The following is a 22772-nucleotide window of genomic DNA, read 5'->3' on the forward strand; positions in this document are numbered from 1 at the left end:
ATCATAGAGGCTAAACCCTAGAAGCTAGCCTATGATTATGATTGTTGTTGTCCTACGGACTAAACCCTCCGGTTTATATAGACACCGGAGGGGGCTAGGGTTACACAGAGTCGGTTACAAGGGAGGAGATCTACATATCCGAATTGCCAAGCTTGCCTTCCACGCAAAGGAGAGTCCCACCCGGACATGGGACGAAGTCTTCAATCTTGTATCTTCATAGTCCAATAGTTCGGCCAAAGTATATAGTCCGGCTATCCGAGGACCCCCTAATCCAGGACTCCCTTAGTAGCCCCCTGAACCAGGCTTCAATGACGATGAGTTCAGCGCGCAGATTTTCTTTGGCATTGCAAGGTGGGTTCTTCTCTAAATCCTGAGTACCCGTCGTAACGAGTAGTGTCCGGCTTCCCATGAATGTTCCACTCCTCGGCTTCTGTGCTTTAATAATGGTTGTCTTCCATGTGTCGAGCGAATGTGAGAAGTCGGGGCATTTTTACATTTGCCACCCTAACCATGTGAGTAAATCATCTATTTAAAGAGCCGGGGATCCTCAGATCGAGATCACACCATCCTCCCACAGCGAGTATCCATCGGAGCGCACCCGGAAAAGTCCATCCCATCATGGCCGGCCATCACAGCTCCTCCTCTCGCTCCCGTAGCACTAAGGCAAGCAATTGGGAGAAGTGTTCCGTCCCCCACAACCAATTAGTAGAGTTATAGACCCAGGGGTTACTCCCTCCTGCGTATATGGTCCCCGTCCGAGCTGGACTAGCCACTTATAACGGCGGGGAGCAAGCGGAGAGCTTTCCGAACCCATCCATGGGGGAGCGGGTATGCCTTGTCCCTTACTTATTGAGGGGACTCAGATTTCCAATCCATCCGTTCCTCCGCGGGCTCCTGGAGTTCTACGACCTCTAGCTGCATAACTTTACTCCCGCCTCCGTATTACACATCGCCGGCTACGTCGCCCTTTGCGATCTATTTCTGGGCTACGAAGCTCATTTCGAGCTATGGAAGAGGGTATTCTGCCTCGTACCCTGTACACAGGAGGGGTCAATATATCAAGTGGGTGGAGCCAAAATATGGCGCATCGCCGAGACCGGATACCCGTCCGGTACTCCGAAGTAGACATTCGAAGACTGGCCTTCAGAGTTGTTTTATATGGAGGATGTCCCCCTTCTGGATCCAATTCGGATGGGCCTTCCTGAGTTTAATAATGCCCCTTTGAAGATACGCCACAGATGGCGCCCTCGGAGCCCCCAGGAGGAAGATAACAGAGAGGTCCTTTACCTCATGGGCAGGATAAAAAATCTGGCCCAATCAGGCCTGACAATAATCGAGGTTATGTCAATATGTATAATGCGGGGGGTGCAGCCACTTCAGTATTGGGGGAAACCCATGTGGCACTTCAATGGAGAAGACGATGCCACCCGCTGCGGCTGTAATCCGGACTCTGCCGCTGCTCTAGCGAAAATACTGTCCGATTTATACAAAGGAGAGGAAGAGGAGTTCATCCGCATTAAGCCATGGGATGGATTCTCCATGTACAACCCCCAAACTGGGTGAGATGCTACCTTTTACCCCAGACCTTCCTGCATTCTTCATCATAAATATTTACCTTGCTATTTCATAGCAGGAACTGCGAAAAGCTATGAGGGAGGTCCACAGCCCGTCTCCACAGCCAGAGGACCATGACCGGGCCCTCAACCCCGGACTCGAAGAAGATCCGGACATATTTGTGGAGCTTACCGACAGGACGTTCTATCAGTTAAGCTGCGATGGTGCCTTGGTGGCCATCGTAGCCGATTACCCTGGCCTGCTCCCTGCATCGCATGTAAGTAAAACTGGAGCCCCAACTTCCGAGAAGGATCCCTCTTTTGCACTTCACCCACCGCATACATATGGTGTCTTATAGGGAAGGACCTCGGGACGCAATGCCGAACACGCGGTGACTCACCAACGAGGGGCACCGAAGCCGGGTAGGCTTAAAAGGAAGGCGGTCAGGACTAAGACGCTGTCGCAGAGGTATGAAAAAGAACCCTGCTCCATGGTTATCGTCTTTAAAATATAATAACGTCCATGTTTCCTGGCCGAAAAAACGCTCGCCGAACCACATCCGGAGAGCCTGCCGGCCACGCCTCCACCAGCCGGACTCCACAGCCAGTTTTAGGGATAGATGCTAACGTGGGGATAACACTGGATGTTCCTCCTACGGAGGATGCGGATAGGCTGTCCACTATGAATTCCGAAGTGGAGAGTGCCATGAATCACATGCGTCGCTGGGCCATACTCCGTGAGCCTGGTTTCTCCGAAGAGGCGTTCGATGCCTTCAACTCGGGAGACGTGTACATCCGAGCTGCTCAAAATGGTCTTGCCAGAGACACTGACCAGTATGTAAAGGATATACGGGTAAGAAAATCTGATAATTATGTATATCAGTAGCCCCTGAGACTTGAAACAGTTGGCACAACTGATTTGAGGATCATTATATGTGTAGGTTCTTGCGGATAAGAATACTCAGTTGTCTCAAGAGCTGGAGGAGTGCAAAGCCCAGCTACGAGCCGCAGTTGCCGAAATAAAGGTGTCCAAGAAGGCGCCATCTGGTAACACTTGTTCTGATCGAAAAGAATGAATTGACATGTACCAGTTAGTATTCGGCATGCATGCAAATCTAACAATAGATTCTGTAGATGATCCCGGAGTGAATTCGAAGGTCGTGCGAGGGGATGAGCAACATGCTCAACGACAGCTAGAGGCTATCCAGCGCATGTTTACGCGGGTGAGGCTGGAGAAAAACGATCGCCAAGATGCCAATACCAGGCTGGGTGTTGAACTGAAAGATGTTCGGGCCCAGCTAGCTGACTCCTTAAAGGAGAATAAGGAGCTTCGAGCGACATTTTTAGTAAGTGGTTGAACGAAATTTTATAGAGTTCGGTGAAGAAACCGACTAACAGAGTTATATCTGTAGGTATGTTGACAGGTCGTCCCGAAGAGGAGATGCCCGGGTCTGCGGGAGATCTCCTGCCAGAGCTCTCACATCTATGCGAACAAGTTCGGCAGGTGATGCAGGGCATTGCCTAGGCCTTCTGTCCATCCGCCTCCCTGCCAGGAGGCATGGCGGAGCTCGTAGAGATGCTCAAGGGAGTGCGGAGGTGCTTGCGATTATGGAAGATATCTGCCTGCCGACAAGGTGCAAGGCAAGCCTGGGCCATGGTGAAGACGCGATATACCAAGGCCGACCCGAACCACATGGCCGAGGTCGGACCTGTTGGGTCTGATGGGAAAGAGATCCCTATTAGTCTGGTGTATGACCAGGTAAAATTAGCCGCAAAGTATTCCCAACAAGATTGTAGGCTAGACAACCTGTTGGATGGTATAGAAGAAGAATTTAGTCATTCTAAGTGACTGTGTACTTCAAGTGACATATATTGTCCCTAGCCGGATTGTAAATCATTTGTCATGGCGGACCTTTTCCCTTCGACCTCCGGACTCGACAGTCCGGAGTGTATCTGAATACCCGCTCAGTTATGAAAAAACCGGGGTACGCATGGAAACCAGGCGTAGGGGTCATAAGTGCTTGAACAGACAAGTACCCAACTAGCTATTCTATATTACATGGATAATAAGAAACATCTTCCAGGGAGAATAGTTCCATTAAGGGTTCCTTTCCCTGGGTACGCATGCATTAGTCATGTCCGAACTACAAAAAGAGACGCAGGATATAAACATCTGGGGGCATGTATTGCAATAAGTAATAGTCATCTTTTGTTCACCGACCGAATATTCCCTTAAGAATGCTAGCTTTCGGCTTCACCCAGTCCGAGGTACACATCCGGCTGACCCGGCAGTAACAATCACAGAGGGGCTCCCCTTATGCCCTAGCCGAATTAACGGGAACGTAGGGCATAAACACAAGAGCCAGGCAACCAAGCTTGGCCAAAACTTAAGTCATGTCGATGCATATAATGGCGAAGAAAAGGTAGATGTGGAAAAGTAACACATGTGGCGGGGGCATAGAGCCCAGAACATAACTATATTAAGCTTCTGTATAAGAAGCTCCCAAGTATAATGAGCACGCATGGCGCGTCAAGATTGTGTAGTCAAGACACATTTTAACCTTTTATGGTCGTGAAGAAAAAGGGAAGAAAGACAGAAAGAAAGACAAATAGCCGATATATATATAAAGGTGGAGGTAAGGAGACGAACACAGAGTCCGACACTAGGCGTAGAACCTTCGGAGTCTGGCTGCGTTCTATGGGTTTGGCTCGAGTCGATTGTCCGATGCATCCCGCAGACGGTACGCTCCACTGGTTAGAACTTTGTCAATGATGAAGGGACCTTCCCATTTGGGCTTGAGCTTGTCCTTTTTCTTCTCTGGTAGGCGTAGAACGAGTTTGCCAACGTTATAAGTTTTGGCCCGTACTTCTCTGCTTTGATACCGTCGAGCCTGTTGCTGGTAGAATGTGGAGTGGGATTTTGCAACGTCACGCTCCTCCTCCAGGGTGTCTAAATTGTCCTGCCGATCAAGCTCGGCTTCTTTCTCTTCGTACATGCGCACTCGAGGTGAGTCATGAATGATGTCGCAGGGCAGTACCGCCTCTACACCGTACACCATAAAAAACGGTGTGTATCCGGTAGTGCGATTCGGCGTAATCCACAGCCCCCATAGTACAGAGTCGAGCTCCTCAACCCAGTGCGTATCTGATTCCTTCAAGGATCGCACTAATCTGGATTTAATGCCGCTCATAATAAGACCATTTGCTCGTTCGACTTGTCCGTTTGTTTGGGGGTGATAGACAGAGGCATAATCAAGCTTAATGCTCATGTTGCCGCACCAAGTTTTTACCTCGTCAGCTATAAAGTTCGAGTCGTTATCGGTGATGATGCTGTGGGGACACCATAACGGTGTACAACCCCGGATATGAAGTCTATGACGGGTCCGGACTCGGCTGTTTTAACTGGTTTGGCTTCTATCCATTTGGTGAATTTATCCACCATGACCAATAGGTACTTTTTCTTATGGCTTCCTCCTTTAAGGGGTCCGACCATATCAAGCCCCCATACCACAAACGGCCAAGTAATGGGGATTGTTTGGAGAGCGGTAGGTGGCATATGGCTTTGGTTTGCAAAAAGCTGGCAACTGACGCAATGTTGGACGAGGTCCTGTGCGTCTGCTCGGGCTGTTGGACAGTAGAAACATGTACGGAAGGCCTTGCTTACAAGGGCCCGAGATGCGGCGTGATGGCCGCTGAGTCCAGCATGAATTTCTGCCAAAAATTGTCGTCCTTCCTCTTCGGAGATGCACCTTTGAAGTACTCCAGTATTGCTTTTCTTATAAAGCTCTCCCTCATGGACCTTGTAGGCTTTAGACCGCCGCACAATGCAATGTGCCTCGTTTGGGTCCTCAGGGAGTTCTTGCCTATTTAGGTAAGCCAAGAAGGGTTCTATCCACGGTGCGATGACAGCCATAATCATGTGGGCCGAAGGTGTTATTTAGGTGGTGGAGCCTCCGATTATGTGAGAGTGCTCGAGATCTGGTGTTGTGGCCAGATCCGGAATGTTGTTGCTACTATCCGCTTCCCACACCACGGATGGCTTAAACAGCCTTTCCAAGAAGATATTAGGTGGGACAAGGTCACCCTTAGCACCGATGTGGGCGAGGATATCCGCCGCTTGACATTTTGATGACGGCATTGTGGTAAGCTACCATTTTTGGGTCCTTGGCATCAAAGTCTCCATTTATTTGAGATATTGCGAGGTTCGAATCCCCATGCACCTCTAGGCGTTGAATGCCCATGGAGACTGCCATCCGGAGACCATGCAACAAGGCCTCATATTCTGCTGCATTGTTGGAGTATGTGTATAATATTTGGAGTACATATTGGACTGTATCTCCGGTGGGGGATGTCAGGACGACGCCTGCCCCCAGACCAGCCAGCATCTTAGAGCCATCGAAGTGCATGATCCAATTGGAGTACGCGCCGTACTCTTTAGGGAGTTCGGCTTCTGTCCATTCGGCGACGAAATTAGCCAATACTTGCGACTTAATGGCTCGCCGTGGTTTGTATGTTATGTCGAACGGGAGGAGCTTAATATCCCATTTATCAATCCTGCCAGTGGCATCATGGTTATTTATTATGTCGTTGAGTGGTACTTCAGAGGCCACCGTAATTGAACACTCTTGAAAGTAGTGTCGTAGTTTTTGGGAAGCCATGAAGGCCGCGTATGCTATCTTTTGATAATGTGGGTACCGTGATTTGCATGGAGTGAGGACAGTGGATACATAGTATACCGGCTTTTGAAGCGGGAACTTATGTCCGTCCGTCTCTTGTTTGATGACGAGCACTGCGCTTACAACCTGGTGTGTTGCCGCTATATATAACAACATTGGTTCCCCGATATTTGGCATGGCCAAGATTGGGTTGCTGGCCAAGAGGGCTTTTATTTCTTACCATCCGGCCATGGCCGCATCCATCCACTCGAAGTGTTCAGTGCGCCGAAGAAGGCGATAAAGAGGTAATGCCTTTTCTCCCAATCGGGAGATAAAGCGGCTTAAGGCAGCCACGCATCTGGTTAATTTCTGGATTTGCTTGAGGTTTGTTGGGATGGCCAACTGTGACAGAGCACGGATTTTAGCAGGATTTGCTTCAATTCCTCTATTGGAAACGATGAAGCCCAAGAGCTTTCCGGTGGGCACGCCGAAAACGCATTTTTTTGGATTGAGCTTGATGTCATATGTTCGGAGATTGTCGAACGTAAGCCCCAAGTCATCTATTAAGGATTCGACGTGTCTGGTTTTAATGACCACATCATCTACATATGCCTCCACTGTTTTGCTGATTTGTGTATCCAGGCATGTCTGAATCATGCGTTGATAGGTTGCACCGGCGTTTTTGAGCCCAAAAGGCATGGTGTTAAAATAGAAGGGGCCGTATGGAGTGATGAATGTCGTTGCGGCTTGATCGGACTTCGCCATCTTGATTTGATGGTATCTGAAGTATGCGTCGAGGAAACACAATGAGTCGTGTCTTGTGGTAGCGTCGATAATTTGATCGATGCGGGGGAGGGGGAGGGATCCTTGGGGCAAGCCTTGTTAAGATCCTTGAAATCGACACATAGGTGCTAGGATTTGTCCATCTTTGGTACCATGACCAGGTTTGCTTGCCAGTCCGGGTGTTTTATTTCTCTAATGAGTCCGGCCTCGAGTAACTTGGCTAGCTCTTCTCCCATGGCTTGTCGCTTAGGCTCCGAGAAACGCCAAAGAGTCTGCTTAACAGGCTAGAATCCCTTCAGAATTTTTAGGCTATGCTCGGCCAGCCTGCATGGGATTCCTGGCATGTCTGAAGGATGCCAGGCGAAGATGTCGCAATTCTCGCACAAGAACTCCCGTAGTGCGGTGTCTGTTGTGGGGTTCATCTGTGCCCCGATGGATGTTGTTTTTGTAGGGTCCATTGGGTGGACCTGGAATTTGACTATTTCGTCCGCTGGTTTAAAGGAAGTGGACTTGGGTCTTTTGTTGAGTATCACGTCGTCCCTGTCCACTATGGAGCGTAGCGCAGTTAGTTCTTAGGCCGCGAGGGCTTCGGATAACGCCTCAAGGGCGAGTGCGGCTGTTTTATTTTCGGTGCTGAGTGCTGTGTCCGGATCACTAGCTAGAGTGATGATTCCATTGGGCCCGGGCATCTTAAGCTTCTTGTACCCGTAATGGGGTATAGCTTGGAAGATCATGAATGCCTCCCTCCCTAAAAGGGCGTGGTATCCGCTAGTAAACGGGGCCACATGGAATGTGATTTCTTCGGACCTATAATTCTCCGGCGTGCCGAATACCACATCTAGTGTGATTTTTCCCGCACATCGTGCCTCCCGACTAGGGATGATTCCTCTGAAGGTCGTGCTGCTTTGCTCAATGCGGCTCTTGTCTATTTCCCTTTTTCTAAGAGTTTCCTCGTAGATGAGGTTTAATCCGCTGCCACCATCCATGAGCACTTTAGTAAGCCGGAAGCCGTCCACAATTGGACTAAGGACCAAAGCAGCTGGTGCTCGGGCTGTTCGGAATTGAGGGTCATCACTGGCATTGAAGGTTATAGCTGTATCGTTCCATGGATTTATTGTTGCAAGGTGGCAGGCTTCGGCGAGGCTGCAGAGTGCTCGCTTGCGCCTATTATTTGAGGCAAAAGTCTCGAAGACTGTTAGTACTGTATTGTTATTTTCCATGGGATGATGCTTTTTGGTTTTGCTGATGAGAAAATCCTCGCCGCTCTTGGCCACCTGCCAGAGTATCCAACATGCTCTAAGGCTATGGCCACCTGCCGGAGTATACAACTTCTGTACTATGGCCGCCAAGTCAGCGAAGTGTGCTATGTCACGATGACTTATGGCGTCGAGGATTCCCTTGTCTGTGCAATTTTTGCAAAAGAATGAAATTGCGTCTTCCTCGCGGCAGTCCTTGACCTTGCTTATTACAAGGAGGAATCTGGCCCAATAGTGATGTATTGTCTCTTGGGGCTCTTCTCTAATGTGGGAAAGATCACTTATGTGAGGGTGGGTGGGTAGATTTAAGTCCAAACCCTGAACCGATCTGAGACCCAGGGGCAAAGGAGTTTCTGAGCTTGGCAGTTCAGGCTCCGGGACGTTGCCCAATAGTACTGGCCCTTTGTCCGATTCTAGGTTCGAAGCTTGGGCCATGTCCTCCCGTAAATGGGTATCGGGCTCGGAGAGCTCGGGAATCCGGACATAGTTTGTCCTCAAAATAGAGGAAGAATCACTACATCACTCCTCCACCACCGCTATCTGATGGGTGACCGGCGGAGAGTTAATCTCCCTTTGGTCGGGTTTAAGACCGATCTGATCATTATCTGTACTGACTCCCAAGGCAGCAATGCGATCCAAGAGCTCGTTCAATGAAGAGAGCTCCATTGGATCCATCTGCTCAGTGAATTCCGAGTCGATGTGGAGGTTGTTTTTGATGACCCGAGATGTCATTGTCGGCGCGACGGCCGAATGGGCGGTCATGACAAAGCCGCCTAGTCGGAGAGTTTGCCCTATAGCCAGGGCTCCCCCAGAGGTAATGTTGTACTTGAAAACTAGACGAGCCATCATGCCTTATCGTGACTGCACAATGGAAAACTCAATGAAAGCACCAATGTCGGTGTCAAAACCAGCGGATCTCGGGTAGGGGGTCCCGAACTATGCGTCTAAGGCTGATGGTAACTAGAGGCGGGGGACACAATGTTTACCCAGGTTCGGGCCCTCTCGACGGAGGTAATACCCTACTTCCTGCTTGATTGATCTTGATGATATGAGAATTACAAGAGTTGATCTACCACGAGATCATAGAGGCTAAACCCTAGAAGCTAGCCTATGATTATGATTGTTGTTGTCCTACGGACTAAACCCTCCAGTTTATATAGACACCGAAGGGGGCTAGGGGTACACAGAGTCGGTTACAAGGGAGGAGATCTACATGTCTGAATTGCTAAGCTTGCCTTCCACGCAAAGGAGAGTCCCACCCGAACACGGGACGAAGTCTTCAATCTTGTATCTTCATAGTCCAACAGTCCGGCCAAAGTATATAGTTTGGCTGTCCGAGGACCCCCTAATCCAGGACTCCCTTAGCAGTCCCTTCACATACATTTTTGTTATATAAGCATGACACTGAAAGTTATATACTGGAATATGGATGACTTCAGATGGTGCTGCCGCCATTGAAATTCTTCAAGCGGAGCTGGCCCTGGCCAAGGAGCGGGCCCAGTTTAGTGATGCAGCTGCCGAGAAGGCATCAGCTGAGTTAAAAGCCGCACAAGCTGGTTGGTGCCAAGACGAGGAGAAGATATCCATGATGGCGCTCGAACTGAAAAGTGCTGCTAGCCGATGTGAACTTCTTGAGAAGGAAAATGAAGCCAAAATGGCTGAACTTGACAAGGCCTTATGAGAGGCAAGAGAAGCGCGATCTAAATCCGAAGCAACTCGTGAGGAGATCCGGCAAGCTGGGGAGATTGTGGCTGGTAAGCCCTTTTTATTACAGACTAAGTTCGGAGATCCGAATTATGCTGAGCTTAACCAAGTGTGGAGTTCTCCAGACGTGTTTTTGGACCTGCCAAAGAGTTCATCCGACGCGGCGCAGTTTTACCAAGCGCAATAGGGGTATGCGACGGAGAAGCTTTTCTGCTCACAGTCCGGCGTATCAAAACGCCCTCTACTACTGAATGAACAGATGTCCCAATGGGCCGTGGTTCACAGGATGTCCGGGGCTGCCATGAAGAATGTCATACTTCAGCTGTGGCCGACTGAGCCGATTCCGAATAGCTATTTTGTCTTGGTGCGGCAGCTTGCTAATGCGGTGCCACGTATCGACGCTGTAAAGCGGTCGGCGTGCATTGAAGGTGCATGGATGGCCTTTGCCCGAGTCAAGACATACTGGGGGAAGATGAAGGCCGTCGATGTTGTAGCACAGGGTCCACCCAAGGGCAAGGACCATCATGCACCGGAGCATTATTTTGAGGACGTCTTAGAGGTTGCCCGCTTGATAGAGGGTCAATATTCGAAAGGCATAATGTTCGACTGAATTCTTTACGAATTGTCAAAAACAATTGTTGTAATCAGTCTATATTTTTGATTTTGCCTAAAAGCTTTTGTTTCTCCTGTGCGGCTGTTTGTATATGATCTGAAAGTTTTCCAGTCGTCGGCTTCAGCTCCCTCGTAGGAAGTACGGGGGTGTTCGAAAATAGCATCGGATCACTCTTGACCCAACGTCTTGGTCCGTGAATGAGGAGTAAATGCGGTGAACCAGGCAACCAGACTATAGGGCGTTAACACTTTCACTTAGCCATAGGAGTTTTATGGTGGGACTACGACATAGCCCCTGGTATGTATACGGCTTACTCGTATGATGCGTTTACATGTTTGTCGGAAAGAGGTCCTTTTTCTAACACGGAGGAATCGTTAAAGACTCCGATAAGTCATTGAGTGGTTGACCAGCTCTCGTCGAATCATGACAGTTAGTTTTCGGCTTTCTCTACTGAGGTGCTTGACCAGGTGAACCGGAAGCACAATCGCAGTAGTTCTCCCTTTACTACCCTAGCCAATAGAGCGGAACGTAGGATAGCAAGCACAGGAGTCGGGCAACCCAACTATTGACCCAAGACATGATTCGGAGCTGATGCATATAAGGCCAAACTCGCGACGCCGAAGTAAGCTATAGAGCTGTTCGGACTTGTCGGCAACTCGCTTGTTCCCATACCGAGCCCCTGGCAAGTTATGCGGAGGTGTATGTTTGAAACAACTATAGGGGCAAAACTCGATCCTTTAGAAAAAATGGATTAATTTTACTGGGATCTGACTGATGTGCCATTCACGTATATAGATGACAAAGCCGCAACCCCGGCTATTTAATATGCCAGGGGTCGAAGGCGGAGGAAAAAGGCACTTTACGGGCTCGAAATAGAGAGTGCGGTCTACAAAAAGTAATTTTGGACCTCCTGTTGCACGTCTGTGCTGCCTGTCCTTGGTGAAGGGACTCCTTGAAGGGAATAACCCCGTAGGTGAGTGTACGGATCCGAACTCCAGTGGAGTCAGTTTACATGTTTGTCCTTTGCATCACCTATTTTTAAGAGAAAAGAAAGAAAATGGAAAGTAGATAAAAAATGTTACAGGAATGCCTGCAGGCTTGTCCATATTGTGCTTCTGCCAATGCCCGTGGTATCTTGAGTGTGTAATGATGTATGTGCGGTACACATTTTCCGGGTATATGAAGTGGGCAGCGGAAGCCAAACTGCTATTTCCGCTTCGTGATTGATCGATCCTCGGGGGGAAATTTTTTTTGACCACTGGTATTTGGTTGGTGAACCTTCCGTCGTCCCTATCGCCTGGCGGCCTGCTTGCCGACCTGCTTGAAGACCCTCCCCTTGTGTTCGGCGTTGAGCTAGCCGACCTGCTTGAAGACCCAACAACTTCTGTTGGTATGATTTGCTGGTTTATCGGGGTGCCCGTGAATCTGGCAGGGTCAGTCCAATATCCTGTCTAGGTTGGATGGTCTGTCTTGGTTCGCCTTGAATGGCTTTTTCTGTTGACCGGGTTTGGGATTGCTGAATCCGGCGTTGACCACTGTGTGGCGCGATCTGTCATTATCATTGCGACTGTTGTGTTTGATTCATCATGGTTTGCCCTTGCCGTCTCGGATTTCAGAGGTGCCCGAGTCGCTGGCATTGTTGCTTCTACGAGCGAGCCAACTATCTTCTCCCATGCAAAAGCGAGTCATTAGAGCGGTAAGGGTTGTCATGGACTTAGGTCCTTCTTGACCGAGGTGGCGTGCAAGCCATTCATCTCGGACGCTGTGTTTGAAGGCCGCAAGGGCTTCCGCGTCCGGACAGTCGACGATTTGGTTCTTTTTAACTAAGAACCTAGTCCAGAGCTTCCTGGCCGACTCTCCGGGCTGCGGGACAATGTGACTTAGGTCATCGGCGTCCGGTGGCCGGACATATGTTCCTTGGAAGTTGTCACAAAAGGCGTCCTCCAAATCTTCCCAGCTGGCAATAGAATTTTCCGGCAGACTGTTTAACCAGTGCCGAGCTGGTCCTTTGAGTTTTAGTGGTAGGTATTTGATGGCATGAAGGTCATCTCCGCGGGACATGTGGATATGGAGGAGGAAGTCCTCGATCCATACAGCGGGATCCGTTGTTCCGTCGTATGATTCAATATTCAAGGTTTTGAACCCGTCTGGGAATTGATGATCCATTACTTCGTCTGTGAAGCAAAGCGGGTGTGCGGAACCTCTAGGTTGGGCCACACTGCGACGTACCTCCGATGGAGTCTGTTTGCGGTCTTCGGCCCGAGTGTGGCTAGGTTTGTCACATCCGAATAGGTAGCCGTCGCCGTGTGTCGAGGCACGTCCTCGTGATCCATAGATCAATCTGGTTTGCCCCGCTCTGTTATTCCGGTCCTGCCGGAGGTCATATGTGTAACCGGGAGCTGTTTTATCTTTGCCTTTATAATAAGGCGGGGCGGGCTGGTGCTCGACTTGAGTTGGCGCTTTATCCTGGACACGTGGTATTCTATCGGCCTCATTGCGTGATGATGGTATGAGCTCTAGTGCCTCATCGTCGAACTGAGGTAGTAATTTGCGCTTTGGGTAACTTTTGGCTAGGCGCTTAAGGATGTATTCTTCGGCTGCTAGGACATCGGTCCATCTATCATTTAGCAGATCTTGATCAGCTTGAAGTTGCAGTTGCTTCTTTTTCAGGCTTCTTGCAGTGGCTATTAGCTGGCGCTTGAAGTGCTCCTGTTCGAGAGGTTCCTTAGGCACGATGAAATCCTCGTCACTAAGGCTCTCCTCATCCTCGGAGAGTGGAAGATAATTACTGTCCTCCGAGTCTTCGTGTATGGCCTATTCATCAGGGCTATCATGCATGTCTTCCCATTCATTCTGTTTGGACGTTGCCCCAACGGGGTCTTCATTGTATTTGGTGTCGTCCGGAGTATTATTTTATCCGGTGCCGGTGTTGCTGTCTTTTGCACGGCGTGACTTAGAGCGGCGCCGCTGACACCGGTGTCTAGGCTGTGTCCCCGAAGGTTTATCCTCAACTGGATTTTCTTTGTCATCGTCGTGAGGTCCTCTAGGTGTGTCCACCATGTATACTTTGTACGAAGAAGTGGCCATTCGGCATCCGATAAGCGGCGGGTTTTGGCCATGTTCCTCCTCCGTGTCGTTGTCCATACCGTCGATGTCCTCGGAGCTGTAATCGAGCATGTTGGTTAAGTCGTCGACAGTGGCTATGAAGTGGGTGGCGGGTGGGGAGCGAAATTCCCCATCATCAGCCACTGGTTCGAACTGGATATAATTCGGTTGCGGGTCCTTTGTTAAGGACAGGTTTTTTAATGAGTTTAGCATGTTGCCCAAAGGCGAGTGCTGGAAGATGTCTGCGGCGCTGAACTCAAAGATCGATAAACAATCAACTTCGGCGTCCGCGGGCTCACATGGATCGGAACTTACGGCCGGAGACGAGTCCGGAGTTCCGGTGACAAAGATGTAGTGAGAGGTTAAGTCTATGTGCGACTCCAACGCCGTAGAATCCATGGCCTCCGTGGTGGGATTGATCCTCCCATCCTTGGATGGCACAGTCTGCTCCGGCTCTAAGGCAAGAGCGGTTATAGGAGCGATTTCCTGGATGCGGTCTGATTACAGATTTAGGTCATGATCATCGGGGTGACCAGGGTGGCAGCCACGGTCTCGAATCCGGCGAAGATTAAGTCTCCACGGATGTCTGTAACGTAGTTGATGCTCCCAAATCTGACCTGATGGCCAGGGGCATAGCTTTCGATCTGCTTCATATGGCCAAGCGAACTAGCCCGCAATGCGAAGCCGCCGAACACAAAGATTTGTCCGGGGAGGAAAGTTTCTCCTTGGACATCGTTGTTATTGACGATTGAAGGGGCCATCAAACCTTTTGGCGACAGCACAATGGAACTCTCAATGAAAGCACCAATGTCGGTGTCAAAACCGACGGATCTCGGGTAGGGGGTCCCGAACTATGCGTCTAAGGTCGATGGTAACATGAGACAAGGGACATGATGTTTACCTAGGATCGGGCCCTCTCTATGGAGGTAATACCCTACATCCTGCTTGCTTGATATTGATTAATACGAGTATTACAAGAGTTGATCTACCCCGAGATCGTAACGGCTAAACCCTAGAGGTCTAGATGGTATGGCTTTGATAATGAATCTCCTCTATCCGAACTAAGTCCTCCAGTTTATATAGACACCGGAAGGATCTAGGGTTACACAAGGCTGGTTACAAAGAAGGGAATCTACATATCTGGTCGCCAAGCTTGCCTTCCACGCCAAGGAGAGTCCCATCCGGACACGGGTGCAGTCTTCGGTCTTCGTATCTTCATAGCCCATCAGTACGGCCCATGGCTAACAGGCCGGACGCTCGAGGACCCATTAGTCCAGGACTCCCTCAGTCACCAAATCACATAACTCAAATAATGCAACATCGTCATCGAACATTAAGCGTACGGACCTTACGGGTTCGAGAACTATGTAGACATGACCGAGACACCTCTCCGGTCAATAACCAATAGCGGAACCTGGATGCTCATATTGTTCCTACATATTCTACGAAGATGTTTATCGGTCGAACTATAATGACAAAATACGTTATTCCCTTTGTCATCGGTGTGTTACTTGCCCGAGATTCGATCATCGGTATCTTCATACCTAGTTCAATCTCGTTACCAGCAAGTCTCTTTACTCGTTCTATAATACATCATCACGCAACTAACTCATTAGTCACATTGCTTGCAAGGCTTCTTATGATGTGCATTACCGAGAGGACCCAGAGATACATCTCCGATACTCGGAGTGACAAATCCTAATCTCGATCTATGCCAACCCAACAAACACCTTCAGGGATACCTGTAGAGCAACTTTATAATCACCCATTTACGTTGTGACGTTTGATAGCACACAAGGTATTCCTCCGGTATCCGGGAGTTGCATAATCTCAAGTCAAAGGAATATGTATTTGACATGAAGAAAGCAGTAGCAATAAAACTGAACGATCAATATGCTAAGCTAACAGATGGGTCTTGTCCATCACATCAGTCTCCTAATGATGTGATCCCGTTCATCAAATGACAACACATGTCTATGGTTACAAAACTTAACCATCTTTGGTTAACGGGCTAGTCTAGTAGAGGCTTACTGGGGACATGGTGTTTTATCTAGGTATCCACACATGTATCAAGTTTCCGGTTAATAAAATTCTAGAATGAATAATAAATATTTATCATGATATAAGGAAATATAAAATAACAACTTTATTATTTCCTCTAGGGCATATTTCCTTCATCACAGCCATTCGACCAGCTACGTGGAGCACCGGTGCCGGCTCTAGACTTGGCCAGTTCCCAGATTGTGCATCAACCGCTGCACGAGGCGCATGCGCCTACCGGGCTGCCATGTCAAATCCAAGACCGAGCTACGCAGGAAGTTGTGGTGCACGGGCTCCAGGACCACACCACTCGTGACTGTGCCGCTCCCGCGTGAGGCACACTGTTGAGCACTGCCTGCTGTCGCGCCTTTACCCGTTAGCTGCGTTGGGTGGTCTGGCCGTTCAAGTTCAAGCCGAAGCTGCGCCCATGCTATGACGGCATCCCCGACCCCATGGAGTTCCTCCAGCTCTACGCGATGAGCATTGAGGCACCGAATGGCGATGATAAGGTCATGGCGAACTGGTTCCCCATGGCCCTCAAGGATGGTGCGCATTGTTGGCTCATGAACCTGCTTGTGGGGTCAATCTCCTCGTGGGACGAGCTTCATGAGCATTCATCACAAACTTCCAAGGTACCCACGACCGTGCCCTCACCATCAGCGATCTGCGTCGCATGAAGTAGTGTCCTAGAGAGACCATCCGCAAGTACATACAGTGCTTCACCCAAGTCCGCCTCAAGATCCCGAAGGACTCGAACGAAGCCATCATCTCAGCATTCATCGAAGGCGTCACAGACGTCCGAATGAACAAGAAGCTCGCCATCAACGATGACCTATGCACGGAGCTGGAGCTGTTCAACCTGGCTGACAAGTGCGCCCGGGTGGAGGAAGGCCGCCTCTCCTTCCTCAACAACCCCGACGTCGAGCCTGAAGATAAGAAGGCCAAGGCCAAGGAAGCGAAGCACAAGGGCCCCGCCGTGCTGGCAGCGGAGCCTGAGCTGATCGCGGCCGTGACCGCAATGAGCCTGCCAAGGATGGTTGCCCATTCTACGTCTTCCACAATGTGTGCACCCACAACACTGACGATTGTCAGGAGCTCAGGACGCTCCGTGACGAGCGCTTGGGCCGCCTCCCCGAGCACAGGGACCGTGGCTTCAGCCATGGAGGTGGCCCTGATGGAGGCTGATGGCAAAACTACAACCGCCGCCAGGGCTGGCGTGACCAACCTCGCGAGGATGGCTGGTGCGATCAGCCTCGAGATGGCAGCTAGCGCGATCAGATTCGCGACGTCCGTCCTTAGGGCAATGCAAGCCTTCTGCTGCTGCTGCCGCCCCCTTGGAGGAACAAGAGGGATGGGGGATACTAGGAGCCTCGCGCGATAGCCTGCATCCTCTGAGGAGCTCAGCCCCCCACGTTAAACCACCTCTTCAAGCAGTTATCTCATGAGGTGAACGCAGCCCTCCCGAGCCTTGGGGCTGTGTGTCCCCTCAAGTGTTTGTAGTACGCCATCACCTTTGATTCCAAGGACCACCTCAGGTGTTCAGCCACCGCCGATGCGCTCCCCATGTTGTGCATGCCGACCATCAGCAAACGTCTCCGTCACCAATACCCTCATCAATGGCGGCACCAGCCTCAATGTCCTCTCGGTGGAGAACTTCGAGACGCTTCAAGTGCCTTATGACCAGCTCATGCCCACCAGGCCGTTCTCCGGAGTGACCGATGGCTCCACCACCCCCTGAGGTAGGTGTACCTCCCAGTCACCTTCGGTACTCACGATAACTTCCACACTGAGCTCATCGACTTCGACATGTCCCACATTGGCCTGCCCTACAATGCCATTCTCAGATATCCTGCCCTCGCCAAGTTCATGGCGGCTACCCACCATGGCTACAACGTCCTCAAGATGCTAGGGTGCAAAGGCATCATCACTGTCGCTTGTTATTAGAAGGATGCAGTCTGCTCCCTCGAGCACGCCTACCGGGCCGCATCAGCCAAGAATTCTGACGGGGAGGGTGACATCGCCCCTGAGGCTGTCCCCGCGAAGAAGAAGTAGCTCCTCCCCGAGAGTCGTCCCGAGTCAAAAAAGGCACTTGCCGGTGACACCTCAACTGCCTCGCTAGGCACTGGGGCGTGCCTCCCTCCCGCATAGGAACGTGTGCCCGACGCCTCCCTCAGGACAGGCTCGGGGGCTTCCACCTGAGAGCATCTGACCTAACCAGTGCAACAAGGTAGCTGCTCAGGCACCACTTGGAGGCGTGCTTTGACACACGCCCCCACAACCAAGGAACATAGCGCGAGGTGCGAGGAGCATGAGAGTTCATTACCAAGGCGATCTGTGAGTTCAGGAAGTGCGGGCCATGTGCGGCGAGCGTCGCCTCGCATGCCCCACCGGCCGAGCGGCCACTCCAGACGCGGGTGGCGGCGAGCTTCGCGTTTGCACCAACATCCCGGGCCTTAACAGGGCCGCTTCTTAGGATCTCTTCTAGCCGTCACGCATCGTCCGGAGCGGGGTTTCCCCTGGAGCTACATCCGCATGACCTTCGGCCTGCTCAATGCGGGCGCCACATACCAGCGGTTCACATAGCGCGCGCTGGCGTCTCATGAGGCCCAACGCTTGTCGCTGGTGTCTCACGAGGCCCTGACCCCTTGTGAGTCTCCCGAGCCTCAGGAGCCGCCCGGCTCATGCGCAGCGAACCTCGGCAGCATGCTTCATAGACTACCTCGACGCTTCCGCACCAACAGTGCCAGGTGATTTTTTGGTTTGTTCAATTGAGGGCGCCCTGTGGGCTGCATCATCCTCGGCCTGGTTAGGGTCCGCCCATGTAGCCATGACGTTTTTGCCCATGTATTGGATTTAGTTGTGCTTTGATGAAATCTTTCGGGAAGTTTAAATTGCGTGATAGGTGCTTCATCAGCATGAAAGTCGCCGCGCCCTCGCGAAGCCGATCTCGACCGCCTCATGACCAAGGTATGGCATGGCATCTATGCTCAAGCCCGTCCCTACAGCATTGTTAAATACAAGCGACCGAGGTCTGTCTCGCGGGCCAGCTCCCATGCACGTCACCTCCTGGGGTCCTTGGTGACTTGTGCTCTCATGAGCTCATCGCGAGTACCCGGTTCATGCAACTGCAATCATGGTGCTTCGCCACTATGGTTGACACACGTCGGCTGTTCTTCCTCAAATTTGCTGGCGTTCTGGGAACAGGGGTCCCCAGACTTGCCTGCCTGCGGCCCATGGCGTGGCTTTGCTGGCAGGCCTGTACGGCCCATCTTCATCAACAAGGAATCAAGACCCTCGCGAGGGGCCAAGCCTCACAAGGATGACGACACAAGACCTCCTCAGGAGCGGCCTCGCCAGGCTGGCTCATGAGGGGCGGAGAGTTCAAGGTCGGGCAAACCTCGCGAGGTTCTTGTGACGTGAGCCATGACAATCGAGACCAGGCGGGCGCCAGCGCGGGTAGCGTCCTTGTGTTCCTCTTTGGTGCTAAGGGGGCAAGCGCAGGCGTGGAGTACCGAGGCATCAAGCAAAGGTTTCCATATTGGTGCAACGAGACCAAGACCAGAAGGACGACAAGACGGAGGTTACCATGGAGCCCAGGACGGCGTCACCGCCAGAACCTTTGGCAGGCTAAGACCACCTTTTGTCAGGATAGCTTGTACTGGCTGTCCCCTTTCAAATTGGCCGTTGTTGGCTCCCTTCTTGCTCAATATTTGGGGAGAGGACCAGGGCCTCTATAAATAGGACTAGCCACCACCATAGGGAGGGGACAGATCATCTAGATCATCCCCAGCCACACAAGTGCACCAAGCACACGAACACCTCAGCCTCAGGAGGCTGTTCTTCCCCTTGTGCTGTTCGTCCTCAGCCCAAGAGGCAATCCACCACCACCACACTGGAGTAGGGTATTACATCACAATGGTGGCCCGAACCAGTATAAATCTTGTGTCCTTTGTGTTGCGAGTTCGCCGGGTTAGTTCATGAGATCTAGGCTAAGTTAGGATGCATATCGATAGGGGGGAGATTGATACGTCCATTTTGCATCATGCTTTTATATCGATATTTATTGCATTATGGGCTGTTATAACACATTATGTCACAATACTTATGTCTATTCTCTCTTATTTTACAAGGTTTACATAAAGAGGGAGAATGCCGGTAGCTGGAATTCTGGGCTGGAAAAGGAGCAAATATTAGAGACCTATTCTGCACAACTCCAAAAGTCCTGAAACTTTACGGAAGTTATTTCCAGAATATATAAAAAATGCTGAGCGCAAAAAGTACCAGAGGGGGGCCACCCACCAGCCACGAGGGTGGGGGCGCGCCCTACCCCCCTGGCGCGCCCCCCACCTCGTAGGCCCCCTGGTGGCCCTCCAATGCCCATCTTCTTCTATATGGAGTCTTTCGTCGAGGGAAAAACGTTAAGCAAGCTTACAGGACGAAACTCCGCTGCCACGAGGCGGAACCTTGGCGGAACCAATCTAGGGCTCCGACGGAGCTGTTCTGCCAGGGAAACTTCCCTCCGTGACGGGGAAATCATCACCATCGTCATCACCAACGATCCTCTCATCGGGAGGGGGTCAATCTCCATCAACATCTTCACCAGCACCATCTCATATCAAACCCTAGTTCATCTCTTGTATCCAATCTTTGTATCCAAACCTCAAATTGGTACTTGTGGGTTGCTAGTAGTGTTGATTACTCCTTGTAGTTGATGCTAGTTGGTTTACTTGGTGGAAGATCATATGTTCACATCCATTATGCATATTAATACCCTTCTGATAATGAACATGAATATGCTTTGTGAGTAGTTATGTTTGTTCATGAGGACATGGGAGAAGTCTTGCTATTAGCAGTCATGTGAATTTGGTATTCGTTCGATATTTTGATGAGATGTATGTTGTCATCCCTCTAGTGGTGTCATGTAAACATCGACTACATGACACTTCACCTTTGTTTGGGCCTAGAGGGAGGCATTGGGAAGTAATAAGTAGATGATGGGTTGCTAGAGTGACAGAAGCTTAAACCCTAGTTTATGCGTTGCTTCGTAAGGGGCTGATTTGGATCCATATGTTTCATGCTATGGTTAGGTTTACGTTAATACTTCTGTTGTAGTTGCGGATGCTTGCAATGGGGGTTAACCATAAGTGCGATGCTTGTCCATTTAAGGACAGCACCCAAGCACCGGTCCACCCATATAACAAATTATCAAAGTACCGAATGCGAATCATATGAACGTGATGAAAACTAGCTTGATGATAATTCCCATGTGTCCTCGGGGGCACTTTTCTCTATATAAGAAATTGTCCAGGCTTGTCCTTTGCTACAAAAAGGATTGGGCCATCTTGCTGCACTTTATTTACACTTGTTACTTGTTACTCGTTACCAATTACCTTATCACAAACTATCTGTTACCGATAATTTCAGTGCTTGCAGAAAATACCTTGCTGAAAACCGCTTATCATTTCCTTCTACTCGTTGAGTTCGACACTCTTACTTATCGAAAGGACTAAGATAGATCCCCTATACTTGTGGGTCATCAAGAATATTTTCTGGCGCCGTTGCCGGGGAGTGAAGCACCTTTGGTAGGTGGAATTTGCTAGGGAAAAATTTATATAGTGTGCTGAAATTTACTGTGACTTGTTACTATGGAAAGTAATCCTTTGAGGGGCTTGTTCGGGGTATCTTCACCCCGACCGATAGAGCAATTAGTTGCTCCTCAACCTACTGGACCTACTGAAAATGAAAATGTTTACTTCGAAATTCCTTCGGGTATGATAGAGAAACTGCTAGCTAATCCTTTTGCAGGAGATGGAACATTGCATCCCGACTTACACTTAATCTATGTTGATGAAGTTTGTGGATTATTTAAGCTTGCGGGTATGCCCGATGATGTTATCAAGAAGAAGGTCTTCCCTTTATCTCTGAAGGGAGATGCATTGACATGGTATAGGCTATGTGATGATATGGGATCATGGGACTATAAGCGATTGAAATGGGAATTTCACTAGAATTTTATCTTATGCATCTTGTTCATCATGATTGTAATTATATATATAATTTTTGGCCTCGTGAATGAGAAAGCATCGCTCAAGATCGGGGGAGGCTTAAGTCCATGTTATATTCATGCCCCAATCATGAGCTCTCAAGAGAAATGATTATTCAAAATTTTCATGCTCGGCTTTCCGACAACAATCGCTCCATGCTCGATACTTCTTGTACTGGTTCTTTTGTGATGAAGAGTATTGAATTCAAATGGAATTTATTGGACAGAATTAAATGCAACTCTGAAGATTGGGATCTCGACGAAGGTAAGGAGTCAGGTATAACACCTAAGTTTGATTGTGTTAAATCTTTTATGGATACCGATGTTTTCCGTAAATTTAGCACTAAATATGGACTTGACTCTGAGATAGTAGTTTCTTTCTGTGAATCCTTTGCTACTCATGTTGATCCCCCTAAGGAGAAGTGGTTTAAATATAATCCTCCCATTGAACCAAAAGTACATGCAACCATTAAAGTTGAAGAAAAAACTATCACTTATGATGATCCTATTGTTCCAACTGCTTATGTTGAGAAACCACCTTTCCCTCTTAGAATAAAGGATCATGCTAAAGCTTCAACTGTGGTTCATAAAAGTAATATTAGAACTTATACCCCTCCTGAGCAAGTTAAAGTTGAATGTAATATTGCTATTGTTATAGATCTCTTGGCTGATAATATCGATGGGCATGTTATTTATTTCTGTGATGAGACTGCTAGAATTGCTAAACCTGGTGCTAAAGTTAAACATAGACCTGTGGTAGGCATGCCTGTTATTTCTGTTAAAATAGGAGATCATTGTTATCATGGCTTGTGTGATATGGGTGCTAGTGCCAGTGCAATACCTATTTCCTTATAAAAATAAATTATGCATGATATTGCACCTGCTGAGATAGAAGATATCGATGTTACCATTAAGCTTGCCAATAGAGATACTATTTCACCAATTGTGATTGTTAGAGATGTTGAAGTCTTGTGTGGGAAGGTTAAATACCATGCTGATTTTCTTGTTCTTGGTTCCCCT

This window comes from Triticum urartu, chromosome 6 (genome assembly GCF_003073215.2).
Source record: "Triticum urartu cultivar G1812 chromosome 6, Tu2.1, whole genome shotgun sequence".
In the NCBI taxonomy this organism is placed as follows: domain Eukaryota; kingdom Viridiplantae; phylum Streptophyta; class Magnoliopsida; order Poales; family Poaceae; genus Triticum; species Triticum urartu.